The sequence below is a fragment of the Hyla sarda genome, unplaced genomic scaffold (assembly GCF_029499605.1).
Source record: "Hyla sarda isolate aHylSar1 unplaced genomic scaffold, aHylSar1.hap1 scaffold_990, whole genome shotgun sequence".
Taxonomy (NCBI): domain Eukaryota; kingdom Metazoa; phylum Chordata; class Amphibia; order Anura; family Hylidae; genus Hyla; species Hyla sarda.
The window spans coordinates 41,600-57,217 of record NW_026611021.1 but is presented as its reverse complement, the minus strand read 5'-3'; the positions used below and the strand labels follow the sequence as shown (position 1 = coordinate 57,217).

At 45.9% G+C, this 15,618-nt stretch overlaps 7 non-coding genes across 7 annotated transcripts; all 7 read right to left on the bottom strand.

Moving 5' to 3' along the window:
- Positions 1–1,335: 1,335 nt before the first annotated feature.
- LOC130351616 (U2 spliceosomal RNA) lies at positions 1,336–1,526 on the bottom strand. Its single transcript, XR_008888208.1, has one exon. It is a non-coding gene; the product is annotated as a U2 spliceosomal RNA (small nuclear RNA).
- A 2,083-nt stretch (positions 1,527–3,609) lies between these two features.
- Positions 3,610–3,800, bottom strand: LOC130351615 (U2 spliceosomal RNA). The gene has a single exon (XR_008888207.1). It is a non-coding gene; the product is annotated as a U2 spliceosomal RNA (small nuclear RNA).
- A 2,089-nt stretch (positions 3,801–5,889) lies between these two features.
- On the bottom strand, positions 5,890–6,080 carry LOC130351614 (U2 spliceosomal RNA). Its single transcript, XR_008888206.1, has one exon. It is a non-coding gene; the product is annotated as a U2 spliceosomal RNA (small nuclear RNA).
- Positions 6,081–8,174: 2,094 nt separating this feature from the next.
- On the bottom strand, positions 8,175–8,365 carry LOC130351613 (U2 spliceosomal RNA). The gene has a single exon (XR_008888205.1). It is a non-coding gene; the product is annotated as a U2 spliceosomal RNA (small nuclear RNA).
- A 2,096-nt stretch (positions 8,366–10,461) lies between these two features.
- On the bottom strand, positions 10,462–10,652 carry LOC130351612 (U2 spliceosomal RNA). Its single transcript, XR_008888204.1, has one exon. It is a non-coding gene; the product is annotated as a U2 spliceosomal RNA (small nuclear RNA).
- Positions 10,653–12,736: 2,084 nt separating this feature from the next.
- On the bottom strand, positions 12,737–12,927 carry LOC130351611 (U2 spliceosomal RNA). Its single transcript, XR_008888203.1, has one exon. It is a non-coding gene; the product is annotated as a U2 spliceosomal RNA (small nuclear RNA).
- Positions 12,928–15,017: 2,090 nt separating this feature from the next.
- Positions 15,018–15,208, bottom strand: LOC130351609 (U2 spliceosomal RNA). The gene has a single exon (XR_008888202.1). It is a non-coding gene; the product is annotated as a U2 spliceosomal RNA (small nuclear RNA).
- Between the last annotated feature and the right edge of the window lie 410 nt (positions 15,209–15,618).

The window sequence follows — 15,618 nt, the reverse complement described above, 5'->3', positions numbered from 1 at the left end:
TTACACCTAGTGATGTCAGTGGTATTGAGTGACATCACAGCACAGTGCTAAGGCTCCTGGGCCTGGACACAGCAGCGGCTGCAATATCTCAACGGAGAATACGTTTATATATATGTGTGTGTGTGCGCGTATATATATATATATATATATATATATATATATATATTTCTCCGCCGAAATCACTTTTAAACCCATTTCCACCTTTTTTTCCCTTCTCTTCCTCTTACTTTTTTTTCACGTTTTTTTACGTTTTTCTCCTTTTCGCCTCTTTTCTGGGCGTATTATTCTTCTTTTTCTTCTTTTTTTTCGTCTAATGCATACCCCATCAGTGCAGCAATGCTTATTCAATACCGCCAGCAGATGGAGACACTGGGGGATAATTTTCTAAGGATTTATACTGATTTTTCCTGTCTGAATTTGTCGCACAGAAAGTTGCAGGCCAAATATGTGTGACATTTCTGCGACTTTAGCTTCTAGAGCATTTTTACAACATTATACATAGGTGCTGAATACATAAAAAGCGACTGTTCAGCGACAGACAAGTCGCATCGGCTGAAAGTAGGCCAGAATGTCAGTCCATGTTGGAGCAGGTTTAGATACAGTCTAAAGCATAGATCTCAAAGTCTGTGCACAGAATTTAGCAAGGGCCTCGCACCTTCTGATGCATCAGGTAGGTGCACTATAGCATAGCCTAACCCTCTGTACTTTGGTCTATATTGATGCGGGACATAGACAGCCAGCTGATGACCAATCCATTAGTGCAATGGATGGCTGGAAGCATTTGTATTTGCCTTTGCAATACCACAGAAGCAATGCATGGTCAATGTACAGCAATGACACACCTGTGTGAACAGCCAGGAGACCCCCCCATGTTATGTTACATAGTTACATAGTTAGTACGGTCGAAAAAAGACATATGTCCATCAAGTTCAACCAGGGAATTAAGGGGTAGGGGTGTGGCGCGATATTGGGGAAGGGATGAGATTTTATATTTCTTCATAAGCATTAATCTTATTTTGTCAATTAGGAACATTCAGCACCCACCCGCTATCAAGGCAGCTGCCTATCATGTCATGCCCTACCTGCACAGGTGTGCTGGCTACTCAAATGATCCAATTAAGGAGGCCATTTAGTCAGCAGCAGCAGAAGTCCTGTGCCTGGACGCTCCAACAGCGGCCAGACACAAGCAGAAGCAGCAGAAGCAGCAGCAGCACCACCTTTTGTTTTTTGGCTGCAGCAGCAGCAGCAGCAGCAAGGCCCACAGGGCTGGCTAGCTGGCTAGCCAGCAAGCAGGTAGCAATGAAAGTAGGAATCTTTCTTTTTAACCCTGTAAGGGGGTGGTGCACTGTACCCGAAGATACTGCCATATCGGGTCAATGCATAGGGCGACGGAAGCAAGCTTCGAAATCGGCCCCCGTTCTCAAAAATCCATTTAATATATGGTCCCCAGATAGGGGACGTATCAGATATTAAACTGATAAGAACAGATACTACACTTGATCTTAGCCAAAAGGCCGAGAAGCGATAACCGTGAAAGGGGCGGGCCCAACAAGGTCCCCTTCATGGGCACTATCACTGCTTGCTGTCAGGGAGGCTGCCAGACAATTTTCCATGCACACTCTGGGCTGGGGGGCAGTCAACCACCAGTACACACAGCAGAACCTAAACCCATACCATTATTGCTAAGCAGCAAGACAGGGGCCCATTGCACTCCCACGGGGCCTTTTTAAATGCAATCCATAACCCGGATTTGCCAGGAACCCTTCTTACTCCTCCTACTTGCATGTGACACTGGGCTTAGGATCTGCATAGGAAACACACACACAAGCACACACCTACCTTTGTTGCCTGCAGATGCCTCCTTGGCTGTCCCCAAACGGTATCAAACCAACACCCACGGGAAGCTGTAAGCATAGAGGACATGCCTGCACCCCATTGGACTTACCTGTGTGGGTTAAATCCGGGTTATTTGACAACCTATGGCGGTGATGGTTCTGCTCAGGCAGAGCAGTGCTGATGCTCCTCATAAAGCTGTCGCTGCTGTGAAGGTTCTAGGTGACATCACAATCCCTATGGTTACATACACAACAAAGCTGGGTTGTTGTTGTTTACACTCTGCAAGGCCTGTGGAAGTGAGTGACATCATAGCACTGTAGTTCTGAGGGTTCTAGATGGATGCAACAATCTCCTGTTGCTTCTATGAAGGCCATAATAGACGACATCACCAAACAGCTCCATAGTCACATACACAGCAAAGGAGAGATGTTGTTTACACCTAGTGATGTCAGTGGTATTGAGTGACATCACAGCACAGTGCTAAGGCTCCTGGGCCTGGACACAGCAGCGGCTGCAATATCTCAACGGAGAATACGTTTATATATATGTGTGTGTGTGCGCGTATATATATATATATATATATATATATATATATATATATATATATTTCTCCGCCGAAATCACTTTTAAACCCATTTCCACCTTTTTTTCCCTTCTCTTCCTCTTACTTTTTTTTCACGTTTTTTTACGTTTTTCTCCTTTTCGCCTCTTTTCTGGGCGTATTATTCTTCTTTTTCTTCTTTTTTTTCGTCTAATGCATACCCCATCAGTGCAGCAATGCTTATTCAATACCGCCAGCAGATGGAGACACTGGGGGATAATTTTCTAAGGATTTATACTGATTTTTCCTGTCTGAATTTGTCGCACAGAAAGTTGCAGGCCAAATATGTGTGACATTTCTGCGACTTTAGCTTCTAGAGCATTTTTACAACATTATACATAGGTGCTGAATACATAAAAAGCGACTGTTCAGCGACAGACAAGTCGCATCGGCTGAAAGTAGGCCAGAATGTCAGTCCATGTTGGAGCAGGTTTAGATACAGTCTAAAGCATAGATCTCAAAGTCTGTGCACAGAATTTAGCAAGGGCCTCGCACCTTCTGATGCATCAGGTAGGTGCACTATAGCATAGCCTAACCCTCTGTACTTTGGTCTATATTGATGCGGGACATAGACAGCCAGCTGATGACCAATCCATTAGTGCAATGGATGGCTGGAAGCATTTGTCTTTGCCTTTGCAATACCACAGAAGCAATGCATGGTCAATGTACAGCAATGACACACCTGTGTGAACAGCCAGGAGACCCCCCCATGTTATGTTACATAGTTACATAGTTAGTACGGTCGAAAAAAGACATATGTCCATCAAGTTCAACCAGGGAATTAAGGGGTAGGGGTGTGGCGCGATATTGGGGAAGGGATGAGATTTTATATTTCTTCATAAGCATTAATCTTATTTTGTCAATTAGGAACATTCAGCACCCACCCGCTATCAAGGCAGCTGCCTATCATGTCATGCCCTACCTGCACAGGTGTGCTGGCTACTCAAATGATCCAATTAAGGAGGCCATTTAGTCAGCAGCAGCAGAAGTCCTGTGCCTGGACGCTCCAACAGCGGCCAGACACAAGCAGAAGCAGCAGAAGCAGCAGCAGCACCACCTTTTGTTTTTTGGCTGCAGCAGCAGCAGCAGCAAGGCCCACAGGGCTGGCTAGCTGGCTAGCCAGCAAGCAGGTAGCAATGAAAGTAGGAATCTTTCTTTTTAACCCTGTAAGGGGGTGGTGCACTGTACCCGAAGATACTGCCATATCGGGTCAATGCATAGGGCGACGGAAGCAAGCTTCGAAATCGGCCCCCGTTCTCAAAAATCCATTTAATATATGGTCCCCAGATAGGGGACGTATCAGATATTAAACTGATAAGAACAGATACTACACTTGATCTTAGCCAAAAGGCCGAGAAGCGATAACCGTGAAAGGGGCGGGCCCAACAAGGTCCCCTTCATGGGCACTATCACTGCTTGCTGTCAGGGAGGCTGCCAGACAATTTTCCATGCACACTCTGGGCTGGGGGGCAGTCAACCACCAGTACACACAGCAGAACCTAAACCCATACCATTATTGCTAAGCAGCAAGACAGGGGCCCATTGCACTCCCACGGGGCCTTTTTAAATGCAATCCATAACCCGGATTTGCCAGGAACCCTTCTTACTCCTCCTACTTGCATGTGACACTGGGCTTAGGATCTGCATAGGAAACACACACACAAGCACACACCTACCTTTGTTGCCTGCAGATGCCTCCTTGACTGTCCCCAAACGGTATCAAACCAACACCCACGGGAAGCTGTAAGCATAGAGGACATGCCTGCACCCCATTGGACTTACCTGTGTGGGTTAAATCCGGGTTATTTGACAACCTATGGCGGTGATGGTTCTGCTCAGGCAGAGCAGTGCTGATGCTCCTCATAAAGCTGTCGCTGCTGTGAAGGTTCTAGGTGACATCACAATCCCTATGGTTACATACACAACAAAGCTGGGTTGTTGTTGTTTACACTCTGCAAGGCCTGTGGAAGTGAGTGACATCATAGCACTGTAGTTCTGAGGGTTCTAGATGGATGCAACAATCTCCTGTTGCTTCTATGAAGGCCATAATAGACGACATCACCAAACAGCTCCATAGTCACATACACAGCAAAGGAGAGATGTTGTTTACACCTAGTGATGTCAGTGGTATTGAGTGACATCACAGCACAGTGCTAAGGCTCCTGGGCCTGGACACAGCAGCGGCTGCAATATCTCAACGGAGAATACGTTTATATATATGTGTGTGTGTGCGCGTATATATATATATATATATATATATATATATATATATATATATATTTCTCCGCCGAAATCACTTTTAAACCCATTTCCACCTTTTTTTCCCTTCTCTTCCTCTTACTTTTTTTTCACGTTTTTTTACGTTTTTCTCCTTTTCGCCTCTTTTCTGGGCGTATTATTCTTCTTTTTCTTCTTTTTTTTCGTCTAATGCATACCCCATCAGTGCAGCAATGCTTATTCAATACCGCCAGCAGATGGAGACACTGGGGGATAATTTTCTAAGGATTTATACTGATTTTTCCTGTCTGAATTTGTCGCACAGAAAGTTGCAGGCCAAATATGTGTGACATTTCTGCGACTTTAGCTTCTAGAGCATTTTTACAACATTATACATAGGTGCTGAATACATAAAAAGCGACTGTTCAGCGACAGACAAGTCGCATCGGCTGAAAGTAGGCCAGAATGTCAGTCCATGTTGGAGCAGGTTTAGATACAGTCTAAAGCATAGATCTCAAAGTCTGTGCACAGAATTTAGCAAGGGCCTCGCACCTTCTGATGCATCAGGTAGGTGCACTATAGCATAGCCTAACCCTCTGTACTTTGGTCTATATTGATGCGGGACATAGACAGCCAGCTGATGACCAATCCATTAGTGCAATGGATGGCTGGAAGCATTTGTCTTTGCCTTTGCAATACCACAGAAGCAATGCATGGTCAATGTACAGCAATGACACACCTGTGTGAACAGCCAGGAGACCCCCCCATGTTATGTTACATAGTTACATAGTTAGTACGGTCGAAAAAAGACATATGTCCATCAAGTTCAACCAGGGAATTAAGGGGTAGGGGTGTGGCGCGATATTGGGGAAGGGATGAGATTTTATATTTCTTCATAAGCATTAATCTTATTTTGTCAATTAGGAACATTCAGCACCCACCCGCTATCAAGGCAGCTGCCTATCATGTCATGCCCTACCTGCACAGGTGTGCTGGCTACTCAAATGATCCAATTAAGGAGGCCATTTAGTCAGCAGCAGCAGAAGTCCTGTGCCTGGATGCTCCAACAGCGGCCAGACACAAGCAGAAGCAGCAGAAGCAGCAGCAGCACCACCTTTTGTTTTTTGGCTGCAGCAGCAGCAGCAGCAGCAGCAAGGCCCACAGGGCTGGCTAGCTGGCTAGCCAGCAAGCAGGTAGCAATGAAAGTAGGAATCTTTCTTTTTAACCCTGTAAGGGGGTGGTGCACTGTACCCGAAGATACTGCCATATCGGGTCAATGCATAGGGCGACGGAAGCAAGCTTCGAAATCGGCCCCCGTTCTCAAAAATCCATTTAATATATGGTCCCCAGATAGGGGACGTATCAGATATTAAACTGATAAGAACAGATACTACACTTGATCTTAGCCAAAAGGCCGAGAAGCGATAACCGTGAAAGGGGCGGGCCCAACAAGGTCCCCTTCATGGGCACTATCACTGCTTGCTGTCAGGGAGGCTGCCAGACAATTTTCCATGCACACTCTGGGCTGGGGGGCAGTCAACCACCAGTACACACAGCAGAACCTAAACCCATACCATTATTGCTAAGCAGCAAGACAGGGGCCCATTGCACTCCCACGGGGCCTTTTTAAATGCAATCCATAACCCGGATTTGCCAGGAACCCTTCTTACTCCTCCTACTTGCATGTGACACTGGGCTTAGGATCTGCATAGGAAACACACACACAAGCACACACCTACCTTTGTTGCCTGCAGATGCCTCCTTGGCTGTCCCCAAACGGTATCAAACCAACACCCACGGGAAGCTGTAAGCATAGAGGACATGCCTGCACCCCATTGGACTTACCTGTGTGGGTTAAATCCGGGTTATTTGACAACCTATGGCGGTGATGGTTCTGCTCAGGCAGAGCAGTGCTGATGCTCCTCATAAAGCTGTCGCTGCTGTGAAGGTTCTAGGTGACATCACAATCCCTATGGTTACATACACAACAAAGCTGGGTTGTTGTTGTTTACACTCTGCAAGGCCTGTGGAAGTGAGTGACATCATAGCACTGTAGTTCTGAGGGTTCTAGATGGATGCAACAATCTCCTGTTGCTTCTATGAAGGCCATAATAGACGACATCACCAAACAGCTCCATAGTCACATACACAGCAAAGGAGAGATGTTGTTTACACCTAGTGATGTCAGTGGTATTGAGTGACATCACAGCACAGTGCTAAGGCTCCTGGGCCTGGACACAGCAGCGGCTGCAATATCTCAACGGAGAATACGTTTATATATATGTGTGTGTGTGCGCGTATGTATATATATATATATATATATATATATATATATATATATATATATATATATATATTTCTCCGCCGAAATCACTTTTAAACCCATTTCCACCTTTTTTTCCCTTCTCTTCCTCTTACTTTTTTTTCACGTTTTTTTACGTTTTTCTCCTTTTCGCCTCTTTTCTGGGCGTATTATTCTTCTTTTTCTTCTTTTTTTTCGTCTAATGCATACCCCATCAGTGCAGCAATGCTTATTCAATACCGCCAGCAGATGGAGACACTGGGGGATAATTTTCTAAGGATTTATACTGATTTTTCCTGTCTGAATTTGTCGCACAGAAAGTTGCAGGCCAAATATGTGTGACATTTCTGCGACTTTAGCTTCTAGAGCATTTTTACAACATTATACATAGGTGCTGAATACATAAAAAGCGACTGTTCAGCGACAGACAAGTCGCATCGGCTGAAAGTAGGCCAGAATGTCAGTCCATGTTGGAGCAGGTTTAGATACAGTCTAAAGCATAGATCTCAAAGTCTGTGCACAGAATTTAGCAAGGGCCTCGCACCTTCTGATGCATCAGGTAGGTGCACTATAGCATAGCCTAACCCTCTGTACTTTGGTCTATATTGATGCGGGACATAGACAGCCAGCTGATGACCAATCCATTAGTGCAATGGATGGCTGGAAGCATTTGTCTTTGCCTTTGCAATACCACAGAAGCAATGCATGGTCAATGTACAGCAATGACACACCTGTGTGAACAGCCAGGAGACCCCCCCATGTTATGTTACATAGTTACATAGTTAGTACGGTCGAAAAAAGACATATGTCCATCAAGTTCAACCAGGGAATTAAGGGGTAGGGGTGTGGCGCGATATTGGGGAAGGGATGAGATTTTATATTTCTTCATAAGCATTAATCTTATTTTGTCAATTAGGAACATTCAGCACCCACCCGCTATCAAGGCAGCTGCCTATCATGTCATGCCCTACCTGCACAGGTGTGCTGGCTACTCAAATGATCCAATTAAGGAGGCCATTTAGTCAGCAGCAGCAGAAGTCCTGTGCCTGGACGCTCCAACAGCGGCCAGACACAAGCAGAAGCAGCAGAAGCAGCAGCAGCACCACCTTTTGTTTTTTGGCTGCAGCAGCAGCAGCAAGGCCCACAGGGCTGGCTAGCTGGCTAGCCAGCAAGCAGGTAGCAATGAAAGTAGGAATCTTTCTTTTTAACCCTGTAAGGGGGTGGTGCACTGTACCCGAAGATACTGCCATATCGGGTCAATGCATAGGGCGACGGAAGCAAGCTTCGAAATCGGCCCCCGTTCTCAAAAATCCATTTAATATATGGTCCCCAGATAGGGGACGTATCAGATATTAAACTGATAAGAACAGATACTACACTTGATCTTAGCCAAAAGGCCGAGAAGCGATAACCGTGAAAGGGGCGGGCCCAACAAGGTCCCCTTCATGGGCACTATCACTGCTTGCTGTCAGGGAGGCTGCCAGACAATTTTCCATGCACACTCTGGGCTGGGGGGCAGTCAACCACCAGTACACACAGCAGAACCTAAACCCATACCATTATTGCTAAGCAGCAAGACAGGGGCCCATTGCACTCCCACGGGGCCTTTTTAAATGCAATCCATAACCCGGATTTGCCAGGAACCCTTCTTACTCCTCCTACTTGCATGTGACACTGGGCTTAGGATCTGCATAGGAAACACACACACAAGCACACACCTACCTTTGTTGCCTGCAGATGCCTCCTTGGCTGTCCCCAAACGGTATCAAACCAACACCCACGGGAAGCTGTAAGCATAGAGGACATGCCTGCACCCCATTGGACTTACCTGTGTGGGTTAAATCCGGGTTATTTGACAACCTATGGCGGTGATGGTTCTGCTCAGGCAGAGCAGTGCTGATGCTCCTCATAAAGCTGTCGCTGCTGTGAAGGTTCTAGGTGACATCACAATCCCTATGGTTACATACACAACAAAGCTGGGTTGTTGTTGTTTACACTCTGCAAGGCCTGTGGAAGTGAGTGACATCATAGCACTGTAGTTCTGAGGGTTCTAGATGGATGCAACAATCTCCTGTTGCTTCTATGAAGGCCATAATAGACGACATCACCAAACAGCTCCATAGTCACATACACAGCAAAGGAGAGATGTTGTTTACACCTAGTGATGTCAGTGGTATTGAGTGACATCACAGCACAGTGCTAAGGCTCCTGGGCCTGGACACAGCAGCGGCTGCAATATCTCAACGGAGAATACGTTTATATATATGTGTGTGTGTGCGCGTATATATATATATATATATATATATATATATATATATATATATATATATATATATTTCTCCGCCGAAATCACTTTTAAACCCATTTCCACCTTTTTTTCCCTTCTCTTCCTCTTACTTTTTTTTCACGTTTTTTTACGTTTTTCTCCTTTTCGCCTCTTTTCTGGGCGTATTATTCTTCTTTTTCTTCTTTTTTTTCGTCTAATGCATACCCCATCAGTGCAGCAATGCTTATTCAATACCGCCAGCAGATGGAGACACTGGGGGATAATTTTCTAAGGATTTATACTGATTTTTCCTGTCTGAATTTGTCGCACAGAAAGTTGCAGGCCAAATATGTGTGACATTTCTGCGACTTTAGCTTCTAGAGCATTTTTACAACATTATACATAGGTGCTGAATACATAAAAAGCGACTGTTCAGCGACAGACAAGTCGCATCGGCTGAAAGTAGGCCAGAATGTCAGTCCATGTTGGAGCAGGTTTAGATACAGTCTAAAGCATAGATCTCAAAGTCTGTGCACAGAATTTAGCAAGGGCCTCGCACCTTCTGATGCATCAGGTAGGTGCACTATAGCATAGCCTAACCCTCTGTACTTTGGTCTATATTGATGCGGGACATAGACAGCCAGCTGATGACCAATCCATTAGTGCAATGGATGGCTGGAAGCATTTGTCTTTGCCTTTGCAATACCACAGAAGCAATGCATGGTCAATGTACAGCAATGACACACCTGTGTGAACAGCCAGGAGACCCCCCCATGTTATGTTACATAGTTACATAGTTAGTACGGTCGAAAAAAGACATATGTCCATCAAGTTCAACCAGGGAATTAAGGGGTAGGGGTGTGGCGCGATATTGGGGAAGGGATGAGATTTTATATTTCTTCATAAGCATTAATCTTATTTTGTCAATTAGGAACATTCAGCACCCACCCGCTATCAAGGCAGCTGCCTATCATGTCATGCCCTACCTGCACAGGTGTGCTGGCTACTCAAATGATCCAATTAAGGAGGCCATTTAGTCAGCAGCAGCAGAAGTCCTGTGCCTGGACGCTCCAACAGCGGCCAGACACAAGCAGAAGCAGCAGAAGCAGCAGCAGCACCACCTTTTGTTTTTTGGCTGCAGCAGCAGCAGCAGCAGCAAGGCCCACAGGGCTGGCTAGCTGGCTAGCCAGCAAGCAGGTAGCAATGAAAGTAGGAATCTTTCTTTTTAACCCTGTAAGGGGGTGGTGCACTGTACCCGAAGATACTGCCATATCGGGTCAATGCATAGGGCGACGGAAGCAAGCTTCGAAATCGGCCCCCGTTCTCAAAAATCCATTTAATATATGGTCCCCAGATAGGGGACGTATCAGATATTAAACTGATAAGAACAGATACTACACTTGATCTTAGCCAAAAGGCCGAGAAGCGATAACCGTGAAAGGGGCGGGCCCAACAAGGTCCCCTTCATGGGCACTATCACTGCTTGCTGTCAGGGAGGCTGCCAGACAATTTTCCATGCACACTCTGGGCTGGGGGGCAGTCAACCACCAGTACACACAGCAGAACCTAAACCCATACCATTATTGCTAAGCAGCAAGACAGGGGCCCATTGCACTCCCACGGGGCCTTTTTAAATGCAATCCATAACCCGGATTTGCCAGGAACCCTTCTTACTCCTCCTACTTGCATGTGACACTGGGCTTAGGATCTGCATAGGAAACACACACACAAGCTACCTTTGTTGCCTGCAGATGCCTCCTTGGCTGTCCCCAAACGGTATCAAACCAACACCCACGGGAAGCTGTAAGCATAGAGGACATGCCTGCACCCCATTGGACTTACCTGTGTGGGTTAAATCCGGGTTATTTGACAACCTATGGCGGTGATGGTTCTGCTCAGGCAGAGCAGTGCTGATGCTCCTCATAAAGCTGTCGCTGCTGTGAAGGTTCTAGGTGACATCACAATCCCTATGGTTACATACACAACAAAGCTGGGTTGTTGTTGTTTACACTCTGCAAGGCCTGTGGAAGTGAGTGACATCATAGCACTGTAGTTCTGAGGGTTCTAGATGGATGCAACAATCTCCTGTTGCTTCTATGAAGGCCATAATAGACGACATCACCAAACAGCTCCATAGTCACATACACAGCAAAGGAGAGATGTTGTTTACACCTAGTGATGTCAGTGGTATTGAGTGACATCACAGCACAGTGCTAAGGCTCCTGGGCCTGGACACAGCAGCGGCTGCAATATCTCAACGGAGAATACGTTTATATATATGTGTGTGTGTGCGCGTATATATATATATATATATATATATATATATATATATATATATATATATATTCTCCGCCGAAATCACTTTTAAACCCATTTCCACCTTTTTTTCCCTTCTCTTCCTCTTACTTTTTTTTCACGTTTTTTTACGTTTTTCTCCTTTTCGCCTCTTTTCTGGGCGTATTATTCTTCTTTTTCTTCTTTTTTTTCGTCTAATGCATACCCCATCAGTGCAGCAATGCTTATTCAATACCGCCAGCAGATGGAGACACTGGGGGATAATTTTCTAAGGATTTATACTGATTTTTCCTGTCTGAATTTGTCGCACAGAAAGTTGCAGGCCAAATATGTGTGACATTTCTGCGACTTTAGCTTCTAGAGCATTTTTACAACATTATACATAGGTGCTGAATACATAAAAAGCGACTGTTCAGCGACAGACAAGTCGCATCGGCTGAAAGTAGGCCAGAATGTCAGTCCATGTTGGAGCAGGTTTAGATACAGTCTAAAGCATAGATCTCAAAGTCTGTGCACAGAATTTAGCAAGGGCCTCGCACCTTCTGATGCATCAGGTAGGTGCACTATAGCATAGCCTAACCCTCTGTACTTTGGTCTATATTGATGCGGGACATAGACAGCCAGCTGATGACCAATCCATTAGTGCAATGGATGGCTGGAAGCATTTGTCTTTGCCTTTGCAATACCACAGAAGCAATGCATGGTCAATGTACAGCAATGACACACCTGTGTGAACAGCCAGGAGACCCCCCCATGTTATGTTACATAGTTACATAGTTAGTACGGTCGAAAAAAGACATATGTCCATCAAGTTCAACCAGGGAATTAAGGGGTAGGGGTGTGGCGCGATATTGGGGAAGGGATGAGATTTTATATTTCTTCATAAGCATTAATCTTATTTTGTCAATTAGGAACATTCAGCACCCACCCGCTATCAAGGCAGCTGCCTATCATGTCATGCCCTACCTGCACAGGTGTGCTGGCTACTCAAATGATCCAATTAAGGAGGCCATTTAGTCAGCAGCAGCAGAAGTCCTGTGCCTGGACGCTCCAACAGCGGCCAGACACAAGCAGAAGCAGCAGAAGCAGCAGCAGCACCACCTTTTGTTTTTTGGCTGCAGCAGCAGCAGCAGCAGCAAGGCCCACAGGGCTGGCTAGCTGGCTAGCCAGCAAGCAGGTAGCAATGAAAGTAGGAATCTTTCTTTTTAACCCTGTAAGGGGGTGGTGCACTGTACCCGAAGATACTGCCATATCGGGTCAATGCATAGGGCGACGGAAGCAAGCTTCGAAATCGGCCCCCGTTCTCAAAAATCCATTTAATATATGGTCCCCAGATAGGGGACGTATCAGATATTAAACTGATAAGAACAGATACTACACTTGATCTTAGCCAAAAGGCCGAGAAGCGATAACCGTGAAAGGGGCGGGCCCAACAAGGTCCCCTTCATGGGCACTATCACTGCTTGCTGTCAGGGAGGCTGCCAGACAATTTTCCATGCACACTCTGGGCTGGGGGGCAGTCAACCACCAGTACACACAGCAGAACCTAAACCCATACCATTATTGCTAAGCAGCAAGACAGGGGCCCATTGCACTCCCACGGGGCCTTTTTAAATGCAATCCATAACCCGGATTTGCCAGGAACCCTTCTTACTCCTCCTACTTGCATGTGACACTGGGCTTAGGATCTGCATAGGAAACACACACACAAGCACACACCTACCTTTGTTGCCTGCAGATGCCTCCTTGGCTGTCCCCAAACGGTATCAAACCAACACCCACGGGAAGCTGTAAGCATAGAGGACATGCCTGCACCCCATTGGACTTACCTGTGTGGGTTAAATCCGGGTTATTTGACAACCTATGGCGGTGATGGTTCTGCTCAGGCAGAGCAGTGCTGATGCTCCTCATAAAGCTGTCGCTGCTGTGAAGGTTCTAGGTGACATCACAATCCCTATGGTTACATACACAACAAAGCTGGGTTGTTGTTGTTTACACTCTGCAAGGCCTGTGGAAGTGAGTGACATCATAGCACTGTAGTTCTGAGGGTTCTAGATGGATGCAACAATCTCCTGTTGCTTCTATGAAGGCCATAATAGACGACATCACCAAACAGCTCCATAGTCACATACACAGCAAAGGAGAGATGTTGTTTACACCTAGTGATGTCAGTGGTATTGAGTGACATCACAGCACAGTGCTAAGGCTCCTGGGCCTGGACACAGCAGCGGCTGCAATATCTCAACGGAGAATACGTTTATATATATGTGTGTGTGTGCGCGTATATATATATATATATATATATATATATATATATATATATATATATATATTTCTCCGCCGAAATCACTTTTAAACCCATTTCCACCTTTTTTTCCCTTTCTCTTCCTCTTACTTTTTTTTCACGTTTTTTTACGTTTTTCTCCTTTTCGCCTCTTTTCTGGGCGTATTATTCTTCTTTTTCTTCTTTTTTTTCGTCTAATGCATACCCCATCAGTGCAGCAATGCTTATTCAATACCGCCAGCAGATGGAGACACTGGGGGATAATTTTCTAAGGATTTATACTGATTTTTCCTGTCTGAATTTGTCGCACAGAAAGTTGCAGGCCAAATATGTGTGACATTTCTGCGACTTTAGCTTCTAGAGCATTTTTACAACATTATACATAGGTGCTGAATACATAAAAAGCGACTGTTCAGCGACAGACAAGTCGCATCGGCTGAAAGTAGGCCAGAATGTCAGTCCATGTTGGAGCAGGTTTAGATACAGTCTAAAGCATAGATCTCAAAGTCTGTGCACAGAATTTAGCAAGGGCCTCGCACCTTCTGATGCATCAGGTAGGTGCACTATAGCATAGCCTAACCCTCTGTACTTTGGTCTATATTGATGCGGGACATAGACAGCCAGCTGATGACCAATCCATTAGTGCAATGGATGGCTGGAAGCATTTGTCTTTGCCTTTGCAATACCACAGAAGCAATGCATGGTCAATGTACAGCAATGACACACCTGTGTGAACAGCCAGGAGACCCCCCCATGTTATGTTACATAGTTACATAGTTAGTACGGTCGAAAAAAGACATATGTCCATCAAGTTCAACCAGGGAATTAAGGGGTAGGGGTGTGGCGCGATATTGGGGAAGGGATGAGATTTTATATTTCTTCATAAGCATTAATCTTATTTTGTCAATTAGGAACATTCAGCACCCACCCGCTATCAAGGCAGCTGCCTATCATGTCATGCCCTACCTGCACAGGTGTGCTGGCTACTCAAATGATCCAATTAAGGAGGCCATTTAGTCAGCAGCAGCAGAAGTCCTGTGCCTGGACGCTCCAACAGCGGCCAGACACAAGCAGAAGCAGCAGAAGCAGCAGCAGCACCACCTTTTGTTTTTTGGCTGCAGCAGCAGCAGCAGCAAGGCCCACAGGGCTGGCTAGCTGGCTAGCCAGCAAGCAGGTAGCAATGAAAGTAGGAATCTTTCTTTTTAACCCTGTAAGGGGGTGGTGCACTGTACCCGAAGATACTGCCATATCGGGTCAATGCATAGGGCGACGGAAGCAAGCTTCGAAATCGGCCCCCGTTCTCAAAAATCCATTTAATATATGGTCCCCAGATAGGGGACGTATCAGATATTAAACTGATAAGAACAGATACTACACTTGATCTTAGCCAAAAGGCCGAGAAGCGATAACCGTGAAAGGGGCGGGCCCAACAAGGTCCCCTTCATGGGCACTATCACTGCTTGCTGTCAGGGAGGCTGCCAGACAATTTTCCATGCACACTCTGGGCTGGGGGGCAGTCAACCACCAGTACACACAGCAGAACCTAAACCCATACCATTATTGCTAAGCAGCAAGACAGGGGCCCATTGCACTCCCACGGGGCCTTTTTAAATGCAATCCATAACCCGGATTTGCCAGGAACCCTTCTTACTCCTCCTACTTGCATGTGACACTGGGCTTAGGATCTGCATAGGAAACACACACACAAGCACACACCTACCTTTGTTGCCTGCAGATGCCTCCTTGGCTGTCCCCAAACGGTATCAAACCAACACCCACGGGAAGCTGTAAGCATAGAGGACATGCCTGCACCCCAT